The sequence below is a fragment of the Triticum urartu genome, chromosome 7A (genome assembly GCF_056163025.1).
Source record: "Triticum urartu cultivar PI428250 chromosome 7A, HENAU_Tu73, whole genome shotgun sequence".
NCBI classification, from domain to species: Eukaryota; Viridiplantae; Streptophyta; class Magnoliopsida; order Poales; family Poaceae; genus Triticum; species Triticum urartu.
The window spans coordinates 89,844,078-89,864,595 of record NC_141879.1 but is presented as its reverse complement, the minus strand read 5'-3'; positions in this window follow the sequence as shown (position 1 = coordinate 89,864,595).

The following is a 20,518-nucleotide window of genomic DNA, read 5'->3' as shown; positions in this document are numbered from 1 at the left end:
AGCCCCGCCCCACGCCGCACCGCCGAACCCCGCGCCTCCTCACAACCCACGGCGCCGCTGCCGCCCAACCCCTCGCTGCCTCGACCCCGCCCCGGCCAGCCCTCTCCAACCCCGCGCCCCGACCGCCCTTGTCTCTCCAACGCCCCGCCGCCCCGACCACACCGCCTCCTCCTCGACCCTGTGCGGCGCCGGCGGCGGTCCCGAGCACGGCTGGCCGCGGCTCTCACCGGCCCGCGCCCCTGCTGTGTTGGTCGGGCTTCTCCGGCCGGCCCAACCCCGCCCCGGCCCTCCCGTCACCTCCACCGCCGGCCCCTGCCTCCAACGCCACCACCGCGACGCCTCTCTGCCCGGTGAGCTAACACTTATTTTTTTCATTTTTTTGCATTATTTAGCTACTGTTGGATGTATGAATGGATTCATGGATGGATGTTGGGTGTTGTTAGGTTGCTAGATGGATGACTGTTGTATGTGTCTGAGATGGATGGAGGAATCTTGGAAAAACGAATTATTTTGCTACGGTTAGGTTGCTAGATGGATGAATCTCGGCAAAATGAATTATCATAGTTAAAAAAGCAACTTGAGTCACTTAGTTTATAAAATTGTTAACGAAGATTTTATTTTCAGTTTGTGATGTTGTTAAGTAGCTATGTGAGATGTGCTTCAAATTTGGGATATGATAAGTGGTTATTTCATCATGATGATCTTGCTAAAAAAAATTGATGTGTCAATGCTTAATGTGAGGTGATGACCTAAATTGCGATATGATTAGTTCTTCCAAATTTGAAAGTTGACAAAATATGATTTTTCTTTATAGTTTAAAGTGTCAATGCTTAATGTGAGGTGATGACCTAAATTTTTTCCACTCGGTGTAATTAACAGGATTTGTGGTGTTCCATCTTCGTGGAGTGATTGTCGACATTGGAGGTGTTGGTCCACGATCGTCCCTCTGCTTTGATCGACTACATCGGAGGGTGAGCAACAATTCCATGACCTCGTCCACTTTTTTCCATGTCACTAGATTAAATTTTCACATCAAGTCGCGTAACCTAGGTCTCCCATCCGAAAGGGTTGCATCGATAAATATGCATTCAATTGCATATTTATCACCGCAGCTCTTTCGGATTGTCCAGCGTTTTCCATGGACAGCCCGAGGATGTGTAGATTGGGTATGTTCTCCATGTTCTACCCCATTCCGAGACAGGATTTCGGCGGCGCCTCCCCGTTGTTCTCAGGAGCACATTCTCTCAGCTATTTGCCGAGACGTGTATCTGGAGAACAGCGTGGAGGTGTTGCTGAAATTTTGTCTCGGAACGGGGTAGAATGGAGAACGTACTCAATCTACACATCCTCGGGTGGGATTAGGACCCATCTTTACCTATTAGAGATGTAGGTGGATTAAACACGGTAGAAACTGAAAATTTGATGTGATTAATTTAAGTGAATCCTTAATTATGTTGTGTGGGTTGCAAAAAAGCAGAGGATGGCAGATAATCAGTGGATGTACAGTGGTTTTATCTGTCGGAATCGAGTAACATCAGAGTGGATCGCGAAAACCGATGTGTATTTGAAGGAGATATTACGTCGTCCAATGAGAATTATCCCACCATGCCCCTGTGCGAGATGTGCCAGACGTCACCGTAGAAATCAGACGGACATGAGTGAGCACCTTCGCACGCACGGATATATGCCAAACTTTGACATGCCGCCGATAAACATAGCCGAGCAGGACCGTGGTAGAGAGGAGGTGATGCGACAACATATCGATGGATATGAGGACGACGGGGTCAGGGACATGCTAGATGATGTCATTTTTGCAGAAACGGCAAACGCGACACCTTTAGAGAATGAACCGGAGGAGCCGGAGGCAACCGCAAAGGCCTTCTTGGAGGTCTTGGCCTCGTCGAAGAAACCTCTTTATGCGGGTGCGAAAATATCTCAGTTGGATGCCATCTCGCAACTGATTGCAGTCAAGGTTGAGTACGGCTGTAGCCAGAAATGCTTCGAAGCATTCCTGGGAGTATGGGCTAACAGCCTCCCTGAGGGTCATGAACTGCCGAAAGCATGTACGATACAAAGAAAATCATGAAGGCACTCTCTATGGATTATGAGAAAATAGATGTTTGCCCGAAGAATTGCCTTTTGTTTAGGCATGAGTATGCGGATGACAAGTACTGTAGGAAGTGCGGTTTGTCTCGGTACATTGAGGTGGTCGATGAGGATGGTGAGAAAAAGCAGCTAACCATCCCCGTTAAGGTTCTTCGGTATCTTGATTTTATAAAAAGACTGCAGCGCCTTTTCATCACGAAGGAGTCTGCCAAAATGATGAAGTGGCACAAGGAAGGTATAAGGTACAATCCAAAAAAATCGTACATCCATCGGGAGGGGAAGCATGGAAGTCATTCGATGAAGAAAACCCCGAGGAAGCAGCCGAGGCTAGGAATGTCAGAATAGCCATATCAGGTGATGGGTTGAATCCATATGGTATGTCGTCCAATCCATACAGCTGCTGGCCTGTGTTTGTAATTCCGCTCAATCTTCCCCCCGGTGCCCTAATGCAACGGAAGACCATGTTCTTGTCACTCATCATTCCGGGGCCTGACTACCCGAGGAAGCAATTGGGTGTGTTTATGCAGCCGCTTGTGGATGCTTTGCACCATTCTTGGTACTTTCCGAGGTTGACATACGACCGAGATCTGCAGAGAAATATCTTGATGAAAGTTTGGTTGCACTATTGCATGCATGACTTTCCCGGCTATGCTCTATTCTGCGGATGGTGTACAAGTGCTAAGATGCCATGCCCAGTGTGCATGCAGGCTCTGCGAATGATTTGGCTGAGTAAGGGTGGCAAGTATGTAGCCTTTGACCTGCATCGACAGTTCCTCCCTCCAGACCATCCAGACACGGAAGACAAGAAGAAGTTCACGAAAGGTCGGGTTGTTCATGAAGTAACCGAGATTCCAACATTTTCGGGGGCAGATGTTCTTGCTCAGCTAAAAGCCCTCAAGCCTAAAGTCAAAGCCAAAGGCTTCGAGGGATATGGTGAGACGCACAACTGGACGCACATTACCCCCTTCTCGCAGCTTCCCTATTTCAAGGACCTCAAACTTCCTTACAATATTGATGTGATGCACACCGAAAAGAATGTGGCAGAGTCCCTTTTCCACACGATCCTCAACATTCCTGATAAGACGAAGGATAACGTAAAAGCTATAGCCGATCAACAGAGAATTCGTGATAGACCACGCCTGAACATGAAGCCTCCCACAGGCGGTCGAAGAAACTGGTTCAAGCCAGATGCTGACTTTGTCCTTAAACCGCCAGAAAAAAAGAAGTACTTATCTGGCTGAAACAAATTTTGAAGTTCACCGATGGTTATGCATCGAATATAAGTAAGGGAGTCAATCTTTCAATGGGCAAAGTGACCGGCCTGAAGAGTCATGAGTACCATGTATGGATTGAGCGGATAATGCCGGTGATGGTTCGAGGCTATGTCCCCGTGCATGCCTAGCGAGTGCTTGCCGAGCTTAGCCATTTCTTCCGCACGCTCTGTGCTAAAGAAGTAAGTAAAGAGGTGATTGAAAAATTGCATGAGAAGGCACCGGAGTTGATAGTCAAGCTAGAGAAGATCTTTCTGCCAGGCTTCTTTACTCCGATGACACATCTCATTCTGCACCTCGCGAACAAGGTATTGTTGGGGGGCCTTGTGCAAAATCGCTGGCAGTACGGCCCTGAGAGGTAGAACAAGCATCTCTGACGGAAATGTGGAAACAAAGCTAAGATTGAAGCTTCCATAGCTGAGGCAGTTATCCTAGAGGAGGTGTCAGACCTCAGGACATCATACTATCCAGACCACGTTCTCCATCTGCATAACAACGTGCCTCGATACAATATAGAAGAGCCCAAGTATCAACCCAGGCTTGATCTATTCAACGCGCAAGGTGGGAGGGCTGGGGCATCGAAATCTTATAACATGCCACGACAAGAGTGGGAGGACCTCATGTTCTATATCTTGCACAACATCAAGGAAGTTGAGGAAGTGTGGATGAGGTAATACCACTACACCATTCCTTTATGTCTTCCACATCATCATGTTTCATGTTCACTTAGTCCCGGTCTAACACCGCTTATCTTTTTTTAGTGATTTCGTTCAAGACGAATGGACGGGAGTGAATCCTCCTACTGAGGCGGAGGCACTTACTCTTCTCCATCATGGAAACCCTGGACGTAAAAATTTTGTTGCTTGGTTCATGGATAAAGTAATTTTCCACACTCCCCTATTATATACCTACTTCAACATTTATTAGTTAACCGAACTAATGCATGCAACAATTTCCATTATACTTGTAGGGAAAAGATCCGAACATATCTATGGATGATGAATTGAGATGGGTTTCCATGGGTTTTGACCCTGCCGTCATGACATGTAAAAAGTATGATGTGAATGGGTATCGCTTCCATACAGAGGAGCACCAAAACAGCCGCCCCAATCCCAAAACTATAAGTACTGGAGTGTACACCCCCGGTCAAAATTCAGTAGACTACTACGGAAGGGTACAAAATATATACGAGGTTAAATTCCGCCAGGGGCGTGAGACCCTAAGTCTGCCTGTGTTCAAATGCCGATGGTTCGATCCGCGGGAGGGGGTAAAACATACAACTTCCATTGGTTTGGTCGAAGTTAAACCATCAACCGTCTATGCTGGAGCCAATCTCTTCATTGCGTCTACCCAAGCTACACAAGTATATTATCTGCCTTACCCATGCCAGAAAGTGTATCTAAAGGGTTGGGAAGTTGTGTTCAAGGTGTCGCCACATGGTAAGCTACCAGACCCGAATGAAGACGATTACTACAACATTAACCCCATGACATACGAGGGAGTGTTCTATCCAGAGCAACCTGATGATGATGATGATGATGATGATGATGTGGTTAGAAACGATGACGCTAGACCATTGGGTGATGATGATGTGGACCCAAACGTCGACGATGCACAGAATGATGGTGAGACCATTGTCAATGAAAATGACATACTTATGCTAGAAAAGTTAAACGAATACGCTGACGACGAGGAAGAGCCTCCACCTCCATCAGACAACGAAGATGATATGATTGATAGTGATGATGAGACGGACCGAGAAAGATGTTACAACAGTGATGATTCATATGGGTTCTAGTAGATGTACGTTTCAAGTATTTTTTTCTATAGTTTAGGAATATGCCTTTTTATGCATTTTTATTAATGTGTTTATTATCATGCCTTTTCCTTCATTTCATTAATTTACTAATTGCTTTTTCTCTTTTCAATGCAGGTTCATGGAACATGGGCATGGGGAAGGCCGACGGCATGGGTTTCCTACGCAAGGTCGTCGGCCTGCCTAGTCGGAGTGGTCGAGCACGTAATGCTCCCCCTCGGCTACTTGACGATGACTCCTCATAGGGAGGTCGAGGGAGAGGTGCCCCTAGAGGAGGAGGGGGCGGGGGGAGAGCCTCTAGAGGACGAGGTGCTGGGGGGAGAGCCACTACAGGGGGTCGCGGCCGGAAAGAGCGCACCCTCACCGACTTAGGGGTGTTGTCTTCGAGGCCCTCCTCTAGTGAGCTACCCTCCTCTAGTGAGGTACACTCTAGGGAGGAGGAGGAGGAGGAGGTGGTGGTGGTGGAGGAGGAGGAGGAGGAGGTTGGGGAGGAGGTTGGGGAGGGGGAGGCAGGCGAGGAGGGTGGTGGCGGGGATGATGGTGGTGACGGGAAGGGGGTTGACAAGAAGGGGTGGCTGCGTGGTAATGCAAAGCTACCAAAGCAGGTTCCGGCTACTAAGGAGCAGAAGTGGCTCATTGAGCCCACGGGAAAAGAGTAAGTGGTTCATTATTTTGCTTGTCACATGCTTATTCCAGTTGTTATTTATTTTGCTTGTCACATGCTAATAGTTCATTCTTTTGCAGCAACTGGATATATTCTAAAGGGGTCCGTATTCCCAACGGCCTCATCACCGTCTTGCTGAAGTTATACTGGCCGAGGTTGTACTGTCCGGATCCAGTCAGGCAGCCGGCTCGTCGGGTTTTGGCCACGAGCTGGGACCACTGGGAAGCGGCCCGCCACGCGGACCATGAGACCCATTCCAAGGCCGTGATCACTACTTTCTGGGTGAGTTTTCTTCAGAAGAACAAGTCCATTCTAGTTTCATGAAAATGATTTAACTCATGGCTTCTTCCATTCTTGTTTCATGCATGATTGTAGAAATTCTATCGAGTTCTTCCGGAGCACAGGGCTAGAGCGGACCAGATCGTGCTGCGCCAATGCAAGAAGAAGGCCCGCCAGATGCAGTACGAGGTGCGCTATGTGGCCATCTCCACATACTACCACGACTATCTTGGTGTGAAGATGACCAAGGAAGAAGCGCGGAGGATGGGCATTACCTTGGAGAGGCCCGAGTTCTTGGCGGTAAGTAGAAAAGATTTTTCATTATGCTTTCATATATTATGCTTTCATTACCTTGTGGTGCTTTATGCTTTATGCTTTATGCTTCCATAACACCAATTTGGACACACCTACATGCCATTATGCTTTTATTATGTAGGTGTGTCCAAATTGGTGTTATGGAAAAGACGAGTCCTGGGCAGCATTGGTGGATCATTGGTGTGATGAGGCTGGAGCCTGGGCGGCTATGAGAACCAAAAATAAGGCTAACCGAGGGACGGAGGGAGTACATGCTCAGGGAAACCGAAACCACTATCTCCACAAGGCAGTTAATGTATGACTAACCCCATTAAACATTCTTCTTCTTCTATTTACCATCACTTTCTTATGTATGACTAACCTCTGTTTGGTGGTGCAGGAGGAGAAACTGAAGCGGCCGCTCTCAGACATGCAGGCGTGGGAGATCGCCCATACGCGGAAGGACTCCAAGCCTGGCGAGCCCCAGTACTACGGCAAGAAGACTGCGGGGAGGAAGCAGGCCTACTCCGAAGCGTATCTGAAGTTGCATCCTGACACACCTGACCCCATTGCGGCGCCTCTGGACGACAGGGCGGTGGTGAGCATTGGGCCCAAGGAGCACGGTCGGGAGGCGGTTCTCGATGCTGTGATCACTCCTAGTATCTCCTACACACAGCTTCGTCGGATCGACCCGAGCCTGAGCCAGTGCACGAGCCAGCCAGTGACCAGTACACAGTCCCTCTTTCAGGAGCAACAATCTGTAAGTATTTTCCCTCTTATCTTCATAGCTCACTTTATTTTCCGCATTTAGTAGTTTTATTAGTTCCATCATGTCATACCGTAGGCCTACCTGGAGTACACACGCCAGGAGACCATGGCGTGGCATCAGAGGCTTTATGAACACCAAGTGCAGAGGGATAGCCAGATGCAGCAGGCTTTTCAGGATATGGCGGCCGGCAGGTGTCCTTAGTTCCCTCCAGCACAATGCCCTCCAGCACAACCAGTGCTGATGAGCTTTGAGGAGTTTGTGGCACAGAACGCTGGCCCCTCGCCGGTTAGTTCATCCCCAATCTATTCACCCAAAGCATGTCATGCCTTTCAACACAGTCATATATCCCGTTAATATGTCTTTTCAACATCCAGGGAACAGGTGGATCTACCGTTGGCGGTGGTCTTCATAGCACTCCCGAGTCACGGAGCCCGACCACTCCGATCCACGGAGGCGGAGGCGGAGGTGGAGGCGGTCTTGTCGGTAGCGCTGCCGCTAGCAGTGATGACCTGGGCTTCGGCGGTCTTGGCGGTGACGACCTCCGTGGTGCTCGACGTCCTGGCGCTTAAGCCTTTGGGTCACATTGTGGCGGTCTTGGTGGTGATGATACTCATATGCTTGTGATGTTTCTTATTGTTGTTTGTGAGATTCTTATATGCTTGGTGGTGATGATACTTATATGTTTATGCTTTGCGATGCTTCTTATGATGTGTGATGATGAATTTGTTGTGTGATGCTGCTGGGCCAGCTGTTATGTGATGCATATATTTGTTGTGTGATGCTGTATATATTCAAATGAATTGAGCTGAAACAAAACAGAAAAAAGAAAAAACAGACAGAAACTATGCTGACGGCTAGGCCGTCGGCATAGAGCTGCCGTGAGCTCCCAGTGGCTGCCACGTGGTAGGTCCATGCCGACGGCTAAGCCATCGGCATAGTTTCAAACTAAGCCGACGGCTAGGCCATCGGCATAGGCCTGCTCCAGGAGCTCCCAGTGGCTGCCACGTGGCAGGTCTATGCCGACGGTCTAGCCGTCGGCATAGTTTCAAACTAAGCCGACAGCTAGGCCGTCGGCATAGACCCGCCCCAGGGGTGACGCCTGCTCGCCACGTGGCACATCTATGCTGAAGGCCTAGTCGTCGGCTCAGTTTGAATAGACGTGCCACGTGGTGAGCAACCGTTGGTCAGCACTTGACGACGGCCGCCGTTAGGCGATAACGTTGCCGACGGCCAGGGCCGTCGGCATAGATGTACGGACACCGTCGGGATAGGGCCTATGCCGACGGCCTTTCTATGCCGACGGCCTTCCTGGCTACGCCGACGGATATGTTGCCGACGGCCCTATGCCGACAGGGGCCGTCGGCATAGGCCTGTCCCGACGGCCATTCAGGGCTATGCCAACGGCCTTGGCCGTCGGCATAGCGTGCGATTCCGGTAGTGATACTCATTCTGCATAGGTCCACGCGCTTAGCACCATTTCCTCCTAGGGTCACCAAAGTTTATTTGCTAATTAATAGCATTGCATGCAATGAACTAGCCATTGCAAGTCATTAAAAGCATGCACACCTCTCATCTCTTATTGGTTGATATGTCAAGAAACAAGAAACAAGGTAGAAGTTAATGCACCACGCCTAAGTGTTTTGGGACTATTTGGTTTTTGTAAGATGACTTACACACCTAGACGGAGGGAGTAGTATAGCCCTGTAAACCGGAAAGGAGTATTTGCCTTTCTAGAGATTTCAACAAGTGACTAGACTACACCGTGTGCAGTACTCCCTCCCTTCCGGTTTATAGGGCTCAAATCTCAAATCTCATGAACCAAGGCATTTTGCGATTGGAGGAATGTATCTCGTACTTTACAAAACTACCCTAATTAAACTCATGCATTAATTACGTAGTTCTCTCGTTTTCCTCTTTGCCTTGGTCGCGGTGCACATGCGGGACATTTCAAAGCATCCGGGCCCGCGTGCCATCCCCCAAATCACAGCGATGTGCTACAGTCGAGACTCACCTGTCACCCCGGTGTGGCCATCATGACCCATCATATCACAAAACCCACACCTTTACCAGCAGTGGTAAGGTGGCCTCCAAGTTGGACTGGACGAAGCAACCATCATTTCATTGTAACGCTCGTTCAAGCCCTTTCTTCCCTTTATTGAAGAAACCCTCACTCCAGGCTACTCACTTCTGCCATTTTTCTTCTGTACCGACAAAGGAAAGGTGGGCGAATCAGTTATGCTGCTATATTTTCATTCCAAGAATCTTCTTTTTGCAAAGCACCAACCGATTCTCACATCCTATTCTTTTCCCGTTTTCATTGCGATTGTGGTTCCTTTCGATTGCTTTTCGTTTGTCAGTTCATTGATGGATCCTGGAGCACTAGGCAAAGAGTTGCCGGCGGACAACCCACTGGAGACAGCGATCTCCAGGAAGTGAACACCGACCAACGAGTTGACCATGTTGGCGGGCCAACCCATGGAGACGAAGAACTCCAAGAAACAAGCACTGGCCAAAGAGTTGAGGACGTTGGCGGACGAACTCCTCAAAGAAAGTTGGAAGAACAGCAAGGGCCCCACCGTGCCTACCCGAGGAACTCTGATTGCCACCTATGTGAGGCTCAAGACCGAGTTTGAGGAGATAGTCGCCGCTGAGAAGTAGTATTCCCCTCACAAGGTGATGGCCCCCATCGAGGACGAGGAGATGGCCCCTGGAGGGATGAGATCCCCCGGTGAGCTGCACAATGTAAAAAATAATGGCTTATTACCATAGTTGTGGTTTTTGATTATTTGCAATGTGCTTGCTAATATGTTAGGGTTGTGCAGGTGCTGGTGGATGTCCTTGATGATTCGGATGTCGTGGCCCGTCCTGTTGGCATCGCCCCGGAGATCGATTCCGATGTCGCTGTCCATCCTATGGACATCACCCCAGAGATTGATTCTGATGTCACGGTCAGTCATGTGGACATCGCCCCACAAATCGATTCCCATGACGCTGTCTGTGCTGTGTTCATTGCCCGAGAGATCGATGACAAGAAATAGTTGGTCGCGCTAATCCTTCAGGGTAGTTTGCATTGCCCTGTGTTTAATTACCATAACGATGCGTGTTATCAAACCATCTTAGGGCTAGTGCACTGTCTTGTGTGGACGGATCTTGCTACTTTTGTTTGATAGTGAATCATGCGATGAATCATGCGAACCCTCTCCGAGTTATGGAAACAGATGTATCCTCACCAGCTTTTGATGTCGAGTTATGGAAACAGATGTATCCTCACTTTGTATCGTTCAAGTTGCTAATAAATGACCAGGATTGAAGGGGAATCCAAATTTGCTTCGTCTTTTGTCCTTGAGCTCTTGACAAACCAATGCACTATACGGTTGTCCGGCCACTCCACCCCAGAGCTCTCACCAAGCATCGTTCATGCCACGCGCCGCACACTAACCGGTAAGGCAGCGATGGCATCCCGCCGCGCCGAGTTCCTCGCCACCCACGACCGCACACAAAATGGTAGGGAAGCGATGGCATCCCGTTGTGCCGAGTTTATCACCGCTCGCGACCTCACAACTATGTGGGAGGAATTTGAAGATGCCAAGGCCGAATGGGAGGTAGAGCAAGAGGCGGCCAAAGCCGCACAGAGGGAGCGGAAAAGTCAGAAAGCACTCAAGAAAAGAGAGGCCCGCCGCCGCAAGAAAGAAAAGGACGCACGCGCTGCTGCGGAGAGGTCGGCGGAGATCCAAGCATGGTGGGGTGTCGCCGACAAAGCCAGGAAGGAGAACGACGGTGTTTGGCCAGCATGTGAGAAGTAGTAGTACTAGTAGTTAGTGTGTGTGTCTGTGTTTGAGTACGAGCATGTACCAATACTACTAGTTACTACTGTAGTTTTTAGAGCAAATTACCAGTACATTATCCTAGACTAAATGGAAAAATTCCTATCCTAAGCATCAAATGGCATCTCTTTCTCTATAGGAATTGAGATGCATGTCATCTCACTTCCTATGATTTTCATATTCCTATCCTATGAACGAAAGGAGGCCTCTGTTGGAGTAACTACTGTAGCTAGCAGTACTGCTGGTACAGTAGTTTTCTTCAAGAAGCGGAATTCAACGAATTCATGATGGTTCCTTTGTCCGAGCAACTTCAAAGTGGGAAGTGGGCCTGTGATTTGACGGCTCATTAGTCATTGTTACTGCGGTGCGACGACCTGGGTGACTCTCCCTTGGAGTTCTGCGCGCATGGCAAGCGGACCAGGATGGTCGACGTCCCACATGTTGGCGAACAGAAGTATTCTTTCCGATATCGAGGAGCAAGGAAACCGCGTGGTATAGTATCACTGCTGATTGGTTCGCAAAAAAATAGTATCACTGCTGATTTATAATTATTTTTTATTTCTGATGAATGCTAGCGCTTACGACGAAGGGTGCCAAACACGGCACGTGCTGGATGTCCCACACGTCAGCGAAAGGAGTGGGACATGAACATCACCGTGCATTGCACGTACAACATTTAGTGGTAGTACGTAGTAAGAGACAAATGTCGCCCAAGAGTTCCCTTCTCGGCCTACTTTTGTGTGTTTGGTAGAGTGTATGGAGGGTGCATGAGTCCACACTAGTTTAGCACAAATACACTAGAAGCATGCATGAAGAGAGCATGCATGAAGAGGGGTGTTGAGTTGAGCATGCATGAAGAGGGAACAACTATGCTGAGACGAGAACGCAACCAAATACACCCTATATACCACGCATGTTCATACCATTTGTGCCTTTCGACTTCACTTACTGCGCTATATTACTCAGGTTCGTACGTCCACTCCTGGGTACATGTCCGTCTCGTAGTTCCAGTCCCACGTGTTCTTTATATAGATGGAACGATCCTTGCATAACACGTGCACCTTGATGCTAGATGTCTCGCATGCTGGCAAAAGGATGAACAAAGCTCACATAAAAAATAGAGTGGAAGAACATAGATTCCGGACGACCGAGAAGGAGCAAGGAACCTCGTCATGGAGTGTCTGCACTCATAATATTTAATATTATTCAGCGATATAAAATTAACCAATCATCTCCATAGTGGACTGGAAGAGTACGAAACACGGCAGCCCAGTGTAGTTACATCATACTAGTACATGGCTAACCCACACTATCACCATATTTCTTGGCTTCCGTGCGACACCTATCTCTAGTAATCCAGCAGCCTGTATCGCTTCTCCCTCCTCGTCTCTATCAAAGTGCGGCGGGCTGGCGTTTCTGCCGTCTATTGAGGTCGGTTAACTATCACATGTTAGCGACATGCCAAGAGCATTCTAAAAAAATTCCTTTCACGTTCCGTTTTCAAAAAGAAAAAAATTCTTTCATGTACGAATCTGCCTGTATGCTTTAAGCAACTTGCATGTACTATATTGCTCCTGTTTGATACTCTAACTTAGCTAGAGGTTAGACTAACTCATGACTAATACTGAACTAACTGTAGCCAAAGAGGTGTTTGGGTGACAGGGTTAGATTGACAATAAATGCACTTCATGGAGAGAGAAAAGTGATTTTTCAGTGGTCCCAATGAGAACTATCTCCAGTTAGCACCTCTTGGGTGGGATAGTTTTTTTGGTGGGTTCGGTGCAACTTGCTCCAATTTAAACCCTCATGCTTGGATACTTTAGGGCCATTTGAGCCCCAACTAGCTCAAACTAACTCTAACCCATGGATCCAAACAGGGCCTATGGCCAGTCTCGACGCGGAGCAGTCACATGCACCGGGAAGCGGCGCTCTCTCGGCCGTCGCGCCACTTCAAAGCCGGCGCCAGTGAGAGGTCGCCTCCGCTCTGGCCGGGCATTAATGCGGCACTGACGTTCCAGGGCGACGCTGACCGTTTCACGCGAGAAGCGCGCGCTGGCAAGGGAGTATGGGTTTTGAACCGTTTCAGGTGTAGTACTGGTAGTTTGCAAAACTACTCAATTATTGCACTCATTTTCCTAAGAAATTGTGGTAAAAAACGTTACTCCACAGCCCGCTTCCCTTCTCCTTCCTCTTCCACTGCCCGTGCACGTCCGCATGAAGCGACTGGTCAACCCTTATATGGGAGTGCTAGCACAAAAAGATGCATGCATGACCACTAAAATTTCCATATTAAAGCGCCGCTCCGGCGGGTGTATGGCGTATGTTGTTACCATCGGCCGGCCCATGGCTACCGGGCGACGGCGACCAAAGAAGAGGCGGCGGGAGGGGAATGAATGCAGCTACTGTTTGGGTTCGCCTTCCGGCTTAATTAAATGTGCAGCATCACGTGTACCCGCGGGTGCACAAATTGTAACATACGTGTCTGCTTAAGTGGGCGTCACGTAACTGGTGTGTGTGTGTGAGAAAGATTCTGAGAGACAGAGTACGTGTGTGCGACTCTACTCTTCGGACATGTACTCGACCTTTTGCATCGGGATATAAGTATAATGGTATTTACTTTAGCTAGTGATTTACGTGGCCATGTTAACGTGGTTGTGTCAAAAAAATGTCACTTCCTACTCGTGATTTGCGTTATATAATTACAAGCAAGATTCTCATGCATTGAAGGGAACATCAATATGCATTTTTTTTACAAAACACCTGTTGTTATTGACCCATGCAGGAGTAATCCCATGTGTAAAAACTAATGATATCTCGAGAATTTTATCGGAAAACTGGTATCTCGAGAATGTCATCGAAAAAATGAAAGATGAGAGATAAGGCGATGAGGAGTGGAGCATGCTGGTGACTGGTGGTCGGAATGGGCGGAGGCATGGGGATGGACGGCGCCGGCAGGCGGCAGCGGCCACCATGCATGCTAGATTTTTCCGGAGACTTATTCCTTTTTTAATTACTGAGCAATGAGGTTGCGGGAGATAATGATGTGGAGAGAGGTGCGGGTATCTTTTGTAAAATTATCATAGTTTGCTTTCTATCCTCAGATATAGATCATACAGTCTGTATTACAAGATGGCAGGCACACCATCACCGCCAACTCGTTTTTTTATAAGGGTACAGATGATAAGTTTGCTGACTACTAAAGTAAAGTGGAATTTGTCCATGTTATGCAAGTAAATAAAGGTGATTGTTTATCATACGAGTAAGGTTGGATGAAGGGTGGTAGGAACAAATGCTCCGCCTAGAGCATGTGTGTGTGAGATGGAGTCTTAGTGTGTGTGGGTGTGTGTGTGTGAGAGAGAGAGAGAGGAGAGAGAGAGATGGAGTCTTAGTTTGTGTGTGTGAGAGAGAGAGAGAGAGGTGGAGTCTTAGTGTGTGTTGGGGGTGCGTGCGTGCGTGTGTGTGTTTGTGTGTGTGTGAGAGAGAGAGAGGTGGAGTCTTAGTGTGTGTGGGGGGTGCGTGCATGCGTGTGTGTGTGTGTGTGCGTGCGTGCGTGCGTGTGTGTGTGTGTCGCGGGGTCCTCTGTGGCAGATGTAATTTAAGTGTGCATGGCTTCATCATAGAGAGGTGATGTGTATGGCAGAGGCCACCAACGATGGGGTGCGAGAGAGAAAATGCTCGTAGAGAGGGAAGAGAAGGTGTGTGCGCGTGAGAGGAGTCGACATCGAGAGAACATGTTTGTTCGAGAGAAACCAAGGAAGACTACGATATATCGATGGTGCATGTAGGTGGGAATTAAACAAAGGGATGGTCTTATTGGTTTCGGGGATATAGAGGAAGAGTGAGAGGCGGGGGGTAGCTAGAAGGAGATTGTTAAGTGTGAGTGTGTGTTTTACCCATCCAGGCGGAAGTTATGTGCACAAAAGAGGAGAACGATTCGATGTGGCGTTAGGATTGAGGGTAATTAACTATGTATGGAGACATAGAGACCTTGAACGTGCATGTGTGAGAGGTATACATGTATACATGGGATGTGTGTGTGTGCACGCGCACGCATGATCGAGATAAAAGAAAGAAGACATAAGTCATAAGATCAACGACATGGGAGAGACGGATCGGTATGACAATATGCATGCATGTGAGAATGCAGGGAAGAAGGCCCGGCAATTGAGCATGTGTTTTTGTCTCTAAGAGATAGTGGCATGGGCTGGAGCATGCATCTATGGCGAGCAGAGGGAGTGAGGCGCAACGATTGTGCAAAAGAGACCAACCTATAAATGCATATGTATGGAGAGACATATATAGTGTGGGTGATAGGAAGCAAGACTCCATGCGAGAAAGAAATGTTGACGGAGAAACTACAGATAGATACAGAGATGGAGATGCTAGCTAGAGGGACATCCGCTAGTTTGAGTGTTGGAGATGACTGTCGGGTGCTTCAAAGGGTGAAGTTATATATGTGTGTGAGAGGGCACTTGACTGCATGTAGAGAGAAACATATGTATTGTGCGTGATAGGAATCAAGAGTGAGGGCGAGAAAGAAGGTTGATGGAGAAACAGATAAATAGAAAGATAAAGATGCTAGCTAGTGTGTGTTAGAGATAGGAGTCGAGTGGATCAGAAGGCTAGGTTATGTGTGTGGGTATGAGAGAGATAGAGAGAGGGTGCACATACAAATAGATATCAGAGAGAAATGAGATCCAGAGAGACGGAGTTTTGTGTCAGCGAGAGAGAAAGATATTTCACAACGAGAGTGATAGCTAGAGAGACATACGAGGGAACGCAAGATATCTCTAGGGAGAGAGGGTGTGTGTGAGCGACATACAAGAAAACAATGGAGAAATATGAGACCCTAGGAGACAGAGTTTGTGTTTGTGTGTGAGAAAGAGATATTGAAGAGGAAGAGTCATAGGTTCTCATATCTAAGGAGCGAAAGACATCTCTGTATGAGGGGTGTGCGAGTGGAACAAATAGTAGAGAGAAATAAGACCCCGGGAGACAAGGTTTTGTGTTTGTGTGAGAGAAAGAGATTCCACATGGAGAATCATAGTTAGAGACACATAGAAGGGAGCGAGATATACTTAGAGAGAGATAGAGTGATGAAGGTCGAGGGAGAGAGTACCGTCAGTGTGTTATGAAGATAAAAGATCATTGTCGACATACAGGTAGCACGAGAGATACCTGAGAGACGATGAACGCTTATAGGTCCAGAGAGATAGTCCTATATAAGCATGAGTGATAGCTATATGAGACGAATATCTGGATTAAAGGGGATTCAAATATTTAAACTGGAGATCACGACATCGATAATATCATAACGCAAATTGGTGTATCAAACATGCATATTCATTTGAATTTGGGCACACGTGTAATGTTATATAGTTTATCAATATTGGTGATCCATAGATTCTTCAATTACAAACAATGCATGGTTTATATGCAATTAATGTCTAAACGGGATTACACTATATGTTGCGTGTGTGAAACACATTATACATGTTTGAGAAGTAAAAAAAACCCCGCATGAAACACACATTAATTGGAGACAATTAGCGAGGAATGCATACATTGGATTTCAACATAAAGTGGTTTCAAATATTTGAAAATCCAAATTGATGGATACAACCTTATGAATCTGAGATCATGCCATTTGTAAACCATATTTATGTATAAATGGTGTTGTGCTTTTGAAAGTATATATAAAAAATGATGTATATAGAATGTAATTCCAATTGACAATGGATCCCGCCTGAAAAAAATAGAATAAAAACTGGATTCGAATTGAGTTGGCACGGTAAACGTGCACTCTACAAAATTTGAACGAAGTGGGGAAAGTCGCAGTAACCGCCCGAAACCAAAATCTGCGAGATGGAAAACACTACTGCCTATCCCTGCCACGCAAAGCCTATCTGCTGGATTTCTATAGGTTTCGATACGGGTAGGTTTGTAATTTCACACAAACGTGACGTAACCGCCTCTCACCCGGATTCATACATGGTGGGCACCAAAACACAGTGTGTCCTCAGCCGAAATCGACTCCCTCCCCGATTCATATTCATACACGGTGGGCGCCAAAAACAAACTCTCGTCGGCAAATATTTGGTGTATGCGAGATTACCATCCTATCCCCAACCGACTAATGTTGCTGTGATGTAGTAGAAATTTGAAACAGGGGCTAAATTTGAAAATTTCCTTGCATTTGAGACAAGCACACCACGAATACATGGTTCCCCCCCTTCCTTTCTACCTCCCTTTTCCCCATTCGTACTTCGTGGGCGCCAAAACACCCTCTCCACCCCACCCTCCTCCGTCCGCCGCCGTCTGCCGCCCCATCCACCGTCGTCCTCCTCCACCATGCCGGAGCTGATACCCCGACGCCGCCGTCCATTACAAGAGATCGGCCTCTCTCATCCACGGCTTCGGACCGGGATCCTTGCATCCCGTCCTCTCGCTTCATCCCCGTCATCGTCCACCTTGCCGGCGCCGCTCCTACGACTGTCTTGTCCACCGCGCCCCACCGCCACCATCTACCCTCCTAGATCTGGTTCCACGCCGCCGACAGCCATCGCTACCGCAGCATCGTCAAATTCTCAGCAGATGCGTACACGGCGCCGCACCAGAGGCGGTACTCTTTCGTATCTGCTCAACTTATTTATCGCGGTAAGAAAATAGATCGCCACTGCTTTACTCTGATTTCTTGTCTTGGTTGCGAAGTTGCCTTTGTCCGGCTTGCACCTTCAGATCCGCCATGGCACGCTCAACACTATACTCCCAATGCTTATGGTTTTCCCCTTTTATATTCCACACTAGTTAAATCACAGTAGACTAAATTTCAAAATTGGCTCAGACGATTTTTCAGAGCTCGCCGGAGTTCGCTGGTGCGATCGAAAGGGCTTGGTTGGTTGTGGGGCCTCACCGAACGAAGAAAACTCGACGCAGGTGGGGGTTGGGGCGGGGATGGGGGTGGGGTGGCGGAGGTACACAGGCGGTGGGGGCCAGTGGTCCGGCCGGCAGCCCGTGCGGTGTTCTGTATGGGAAGAATCAGAGACGAGGAAGAAGAAGGGTTAGGAGACGTAGGATCTTCATCCAACCGCCTAAAATGGTCGAGAGACAGCTGGGAGTTGCATTCTTAATGCGCTCTGGTTCATCATGTGTGGGCACTGCGCAACCAACATTTTATTATCCAAAATCTGCTTGCTCTTCTTTACCATGTTCCTCTTCCGTTCTTCTTTAATATGTACTCTCTTCATTCCTAAATACAAGTCTTTGTATAGATTCCACCATGGACTACATATGGAGCAAAATGAGTGAATCTACACTCTAAAATGTATCTGGATACATGTGTATGTGATCCATAGTGGAAATCTCTACCAAGACTTATATTTTGGAACGGAGGGAGTATGATAGTAGTACAGTATGTTCCTTGTACTGAAGATGAGCAGGGACATTTGTAGTGTAGAGGTCTATACGGTCGGTTGTGATGGACACTTTGAGCCTCTTTGATTCATAGGATCTTGTGAACATAGGAATAGGATTTGTAGTGGCCTACCCACTTGAATCCTATAAGAATAGCAAGGAAATGCGTGGAGCTGTGTCGCCTTTGAGAGTTACACTGATATTAACAGTACCGCACCTTCACTTGAAGAGAGCTGGTATCCGAAGCCTTTCTAGTCGTACCGGCAATACTAGCACATATATTCCAGCAAGTTACACTTTGCTGATTTTACTCTGATGCTTAAGGTTTTCCCGTTATATCTACACTATGATCTGTGTAGCTGCTTTGTGTCGCACTAGCAGCAGTCCACTCTTGAAGCTAAACACTGCAATGACTTACAAAATTGGCACCAAGGCATTGAGTGCCATTCTGGATGCAATGAAACTCATACGCTCCCCACCTGTTGATTCTTGTTTAGAATATGATCCTAATGACTATTCTAACCTCGAGGAGTCAAAGGCGGATGGCATGTCCTGTTCACCCATCAAGGTGCATGATCTAATTTGGCAATGTTTTATTGATTGTGGGTATATTGCATATGTTGTCTTGCATTTCTTCTACTTTGTTGCACCGCCATCTTCTTAGTTTACTCATCATATATGTCGAGATGCCATGCCCATCCATTATCAATACATATTCTATCTGTCATCATACCATGTTTTTCCACTCAAATTTTGTTCTTGTGCATTAGACATCAAAAAGGAAGAGGGTGATTGCCGAACCTGAAGGAGCACCAGCAAAGTCCTTGAAAAACGTGGTGGTGCCGGAGAAATCAGACAACACCCCACTTATATTGGTTGTACAACCAGTGACACAAAACGTAGGACCGACTCCAGCAGACTGTACCCATACTTCACTGGCCACACCACTAGCCCCACCACACAAGACCTGCACTCCAGCAAAAGGTATACCGATTTCATTTGCCATAGCACCAGCTGTACCACAGAAAAATTCCACTCCAGCAAAAAGTACAGCAAGTCCACCGCCGAAGACCTATCCCAACTGCAGAGATGGCCAATTCCTGCAGATTGGAACCCATTCCATTTATTCCCAGTTTAAAAGACAATGCTTTCAATGTTGTTAGGGACTACGTGCATATATTCCCATCATGGGAAGATTATTGTGAAGACAAACACCATTTTCACATCTTCCTGTCCATCTTACGTGTAAGTGCTATTATTCATGGTTATTATTTTCCTGTTTTCTACTGATTGAACACATCAATGATTTACATTACATTGTTGTAACTAGGCGAGGGTCAATCTGGATAGTCATGACGAGCAAAGCTTGCTTGTGCTTTTCAAGGAAGCATTGCAGCAGTATCGGTGTTACCTGAGGAAATCACACTTTGATGGCAAGTCTATAAACGAATTTCTGGTGAAGTCTCCTGGGCTAAATTTAGAAGACATTGAATGGAAAAACCTTGTTATGCACTAGTCTCGTTCCCATGATGAGGTACTGTCTATGAAATCACATGACAATTTGAACTTCTACTTTTCCGCATGTGCCTTACGGATCTTTTTTGCAGGAAATCTGCTCGAAGAAGAATTCCAGTTTGACAAGAACGACAGGATATCGCAAATATGCTGCCCGCTACTTTGCTCTTGTTAGTACCTGTTGTCCTGTATCACTGTACTTGCATACATACCTGGTTCATTATGTGACAGCAGTATGCATGATAGCTTGCTTATCAATTGTTCGCTCCAAATTAACTCATCTGTATGAATGGTTACATTAGTGTAGAATATATCCAATGCCAATGTTTTTTTAGCTCTGCATTGTTCTTGTAAGTACATGTTGTCTTTTATCAGTGTACTTATAATGACAGGTAGTTGTTCATGTACCATCACTCTGCAGCTTATTTTCCTTTGCCCTCCATTTTCTACACATCAGATCTATATTTGCTCTTACCATAAGGTTGGTACTGAAGAAGTTTAGCTGTGCATTACTCTTGGTTCACTACAAGAAATATTTCAACTTGTGACCTGCACTATTGGTCACTA